Source organism: Ovis canadensis, chromosome 3, assembly GCF_042477335.2.
Source record: "Ovis canadensis isolate MfBH-ARS-UI-01 breed Bighorn chromosome 3, ARS-UI_OviCan_v2, whole genome shotgun sequence".
In the NCBI taxonomy this organism is placed as follows: Eukaryota; Metazoa; Chordata; class Mammalia; order Artiodactyla; family Bovidae; genus Ovis; species Ovis canadensis.
In genome coordinates, this window is record NC_091247.1 from 112,580,804 (window position 1) to 112,585,945 (window position 5,142).

The 5,142-nt window shown below is 42.9% G+C and overlaps 1 pseudogene; it reads left to right on the forward strand.

The window, feature by feature from the left end:
- The first annotated feature begins 2,229 nt into the window (after positions 1 to 2,229).
- On the forward strand, positions 2,230 to 3,690 carry LOC138438160 (L-threonine 3-dehydrogenase, mitochondrial pseudogene; annotated as a pseudogene).
- The last annotated feature ends 1,452 nt before the right edge of the window (positions 3,691 to 5,142 follow it).

A 5,142-nucleotide genomic window follows, 5' to 3' on the forward strand; every position in this document is an offset into this window, starting at 1 on the left:
ATATAAGAATTTCATCATTTTATCATGTGAATTCACTAGTAGTTTATGCCATTATAGTTAATATGATCATTTTCATCTACAACCTCCATGTTTATTTATAGGTGAATTACCCACCAGCATTATAACATTAGAGTATTATGAATGTAAGTTTACATTTTCCTTTCCTGGTGAGATTTATACTTTTATATGTTTCTCTGTTACTATCACCCTTTTGTTTTGGCTTGAAGCATTTTCTTTCAGAATTTTTGTAAAACTTCTCCAGTGGTGATAAACTGTTTCATATTTTGCTTGTCTACACAGATCTTGCTTCTGTTTCTCATCTGAAGGACCATTTCCCTGGGTGGAGTACTTCTGGCTGGCAGGGTGTTTTCTCTCAACACTTTGACTATTTGTGTCTCTCCCTTTAGGCCTTCATCATTTCTGCTCAATAACCTGATGATTACCTTATGGGGGTTCCCATATATGTTCTTCTCTTGTTGCTTTTAAGAATCCTATCTTGTCTTTAAGTTTTGACAATTTGATTATAATTTGCTTCAGCATGGGTCACTCAATTCATCTTATTTGGAGTTATCTGAGCTTCTTGGATCTAGATATTCCTTATTTTCTGCATATTGGGTAAGTTTTCAGCCAGTTTTTTTTTTTTTAAGTCTATCATCATTGTCATCATTATCTACCATAAACATATACTCATGTGCTGAGTCGTGTCCCACTCTTTTGCAATATCATGAACTACAGCCCGCCAAGCTCCTTAATAAATGGAATTTCCCAGGCAAGAATACTGGAGTGGATTGCCATTTCCTTCTCCAGGGGATCATCCTGACCCAGGGATTACACCAGTGTTTCCTGCATTGGCAGACAGATCCTTTACTACTGAACGGATGTTATATAGTCACCAACAGTCTGTTAATGAAAGAAAGGAATGTCTCAAAACTTATACTTACACACTTATACACTGTATAAGTGTATATATATGAATATATATTTCTGTATGTGTATATCTACCATCTATTTATATGCCTGGCATGCTGCAGTCCATGGGGTCGCAAAGAGTCAGACATGACTGAGCAACTGAACTGATATATATGCATATAAGTATCTGTCATCTATCTGTATGTATCTACCTATGTATGTATGTATGTATCATCTGTATATTTGTAGCTGTGTATGTATATATGCGTGTATCTAATTATCTATCTACACTGGTTCTATTTCTCTGGAGAACCCTGACTAATATATCAACAGCTCCACAAGCTTGTGCTTACTGGGCAGGGAGTGTATCTAGAGGACTACAACTTTGCAGTACAGAAACTAAACAATTAAGTACAATTGAAATTTTTTCCAATGTTCACATACTGATATTGAACTTTTATTCTGTTACCATAGAGATATTTAGGACCACATTTTCTAAATCTTTACTTTACTAGCATGTGAGATGAGTGCAATTGTGTGGTAGCTTGAGCATTCTTTGGAATTGCCATTTCTTGGGATTGGAATGAAAACTGACCTTTTCCAGTCCTGTGGCCACTGCTGAGTTTTCCAAATTTGCTGGCATATTGAGTGCAGCACTTTCACAGCATCATCTTTTAGGATTTGAAATAGCTCAACCGGAATTCCATCACCTCCACTAGCTTTGTTCATAGTGATGCTTTCTAAGGCCCATCTGATTTCACATTCCAGGATGTCTGGCTGTAGGTGAATGATACGTGAACAGTGAACTTTCAGATGTTCAAGCTGGTTTTAGAAAAGGCAGAGGAACAAGAGATCAAATTGACAACATCCACTGGATCATAGAAAAAGCAAGAGAGTTCCAGAAAAATATCTATTTCTGCTTTATTGACTATGCCAAAGCCTTTGACTGTGTGGATCACAAGAAACTGTGGAAAATTCTGAAAGATATAGGAATACCAGACCACCTGACCTGCCTCTTGAGAAACCTATATGCAGGTCAGAAAGCAACAGTTAGAACAGGACATGGAACAACAGACTGGTTCCAAATAGGAAAAGGAGTACATCAAGGCTGTATATTGTCAACCTGCTTATTTAACTTATATGCAGAGTACATTGAAAGGTTGTTGTTGAATCATGATACAGGGATTCTTGGCCCCCGGAGGAGAAGAATTCAATCCGGGGCCCGAGACAAGGCTTGATCACTCAGAGCTTTTGTGTAATAAAGTTTTATTAAAGTATAAAGGAGGGCTTTCTGCTCTGCTTGGTGTCTCTGTGCCACGTGCGTCTCCAGGGCCGCAGTGGCGCAGCATCTTTGGGCGGCTGCCTCGGAAGGTGTGTCACAGAGAGCATGCCAGTTGTTCGGATGTTGCGGCAGGTTGCCTGCTGGATGCTGCAGAGCCGAGCCTGCGGCTGCCGGGCTTCTGTCCTACCCAGTCGGCTTCTGGGCACCTCTTCTCGGCAGATTCCAACGGATGCCAACTTCCACTCCACTTCATTCTCAGAAGCAGACCAGCAGCGTGTCTTAATTACAGGGGGTCTTGGCCAGCTTGGAGTGGGTCTTGCTAGCTTTCTGAGGAAATGATTCGGGAAGGACAATGTGATTCTGTCTGACATTCGGAAGCCCTCAGAACACGTCTTCCTTAGTGGCCCGTTTATTTATTCCGACATCCTGGATTATAAGAATCTTCGGGAGATTGTGGTGAACAACCGCATCACCTGGCTGTTTCATTACAGCGCCCTGCTCAGTGCAGTGGGGGAAGCAAACGTGTCCCTGGCCAGAGCCGTGAACATCACTGGACTGCACAATGTCCTGGACGTTGCCGCAGAGCATGGTCTGCGATTGTTTGTGCCAAGCACCATCGGGGCGTTCGGACCTACTTCTCCACCGAACCCAACCCCTGACCTCTGCATCCAGAGACCCAGGACCATCTATGGGGTGTCCAAGGTCCACGCTGAGCTTATGGGCGAGTATTATTATTACCAGTATGGATTAGATTTCCGATGCCTGAGATATTCTGGAATCATTTCTGCTGACTCCCAGCCTGGAGGAGGAACAACTGACTATGCGGTCCAGATTTTCCATGAAGCTGTCAAGAGTGGCAGATTTGAGTGCAACCTGAAACCCGACACAAGGCTCCCAATGATGTACATTGACGACTGCCTCAGGGCCACCCTGGAGGTCATGGAGGCCCCAGCAGAGTCCCTGTCCATGAGAACCTACAACATCAGCGCCATGAGCTTCACCCTCGCAGAGCTGGCCCAGGAGGTGCTCAAGCATATCCCAGAGCTCCAGGTCACCTACAACGTGGATCCTGTCCGACAGGCCATAGCGGATAGTTGGCCAATGAACTTTGATGATAGCAACGCTCGGAAGGACTGGGGATGGAAGCACGATTTTGACCTCCCGGAGCTGGTGACAACGATGTTGAACTTCCACGGTTCTGAGAGCAGAGTTGCCCAGGCTAACTGAAGGGGCCAGAGGAAAAGCTCATGAGTCCTGGGTGGCCATCCAGGGAAAGCTATAACAACCCTGAGGTTCCAGACCCCAAGGAATCTAGATGATGTGGGGCTGAAGGACTAATTGGATTGAATTTTCGCAGCTCATGTTGAACTGAGCCACATGGAGAAATGACTTGGCTTTAGCGTCTTCTCGATGCTGTAGGTTTGGTGGTAGCCCTTCTGAATCTTTGCTGTTTGCCTAAACTTGTCCACATCACAGAATGAAGACTTAAGTCACAATCATTTCCGTTTCCTTAATTAAGATGAAGTGACCACTTCTGGGAAGATATGTGACATTTGTATTAAATTAAACTTGATTTAAATATCAAAAAAATAAAGTATAAAGGAGATAGAGAAAGCTTCTGACATAGGCATCAGAAGGGGGCAAAAAGGGTGCCCCCCTGCTAGTCTTCAGCTGGATGTTATATAGTCACCAACAGTCTGTTAATGAGAGAAAGGAATGTCTCAAAACTTAGAATGGCACCAGGCCCCTCACCCATAAGATGTATTTTGGGATAATCTTGGCACCAAATGGTTTATCTTGGGCCATAAAAGGATTAACTTGAAGCTTGAAGAAGGGCAGAGCACCATACAAATAGTTTCATTTACATAGATTAGAGGAACAATATCGGAGTATAATGTACTGGTTTATCAAGTAGGTTCTGAGCCCAAAAGATGGAACCAACTTGAAGACAGAGTTTGGGGTAAATGCATAGTACATTAGCATAGCTTAAGATAAACATTCCCATAAGAAAAAGGCAATGGTTAACTTCAAGTGAAACCAGGTGTCATTATGGCAACACAGAATTTTAAAAGAAACCTCCTTTTAAATTTGTATAGAGAAGGAAAAAATATAGCTAGTTTGTTTCCTCCTGCCGCTTAAGAGAGATAAAAATGTCTGACACTTGCAGGCTATTTCCTTCATTTGGAGACCCCTGGCCTTCCTGCATGTTACCCTCTCAAGATCATGAGAAACGCTGAGCTGGAGGAAGCACAAGGTGGAAACTAGATTGCCGGGAGAAATATCAATAACCTCAGGTATGCAGATAACACCACCCTTATGGCAGAAAGTGAAGAGGAACTAAAGAGTCTCTTGATAAAAGTGAAAGAGGAGAGTCAAAAAGTTGGCTTAAAGCTCAACATTCAGAAAACTAAGATCTTGGCATCTCATCCCATCACTTCATGGGAAATAGATGGGGAAACAGTGGAAACAGTGTCAGACTTTATTTGGGGGGCTCCAAAATCACTGCAGATGGTGATTGTAGCTATGAAATTAAAAGATGCTTACTCCTTGGAAGGAAAGTTATGAACAAACTAGATAGAAAAAGCAGAGACATTACTTGGCCAATAAAGGTCCATCTAGTCAAGGCTATGGTTTTTCCAGTGGTCATGTATGAATGTGAAAGTTGGACTGTGAAAAAAGCTGAGTGCCAAGTAATTGATGCTTTTGAACTGTAGTGTTGGAGAAGACTCTTGAGAGTCCCTTGGACTGGATGGAGATCCAATCAGCCCATTCTAAAGATCAGTCCTGGGTGTTCTTTGGCAGGACTGATGCTAAAGCTGAAACTTTGGCCACCTCATGCGAAGAGTTGACTCATTGGAAAAGATTCTGATGCTGGGAGGAATTGGGGGCAGGAGGAGAAGGGGACGACAGAGGATGAGATGGCTGGATGGCATCACTAACTTGATGGACGT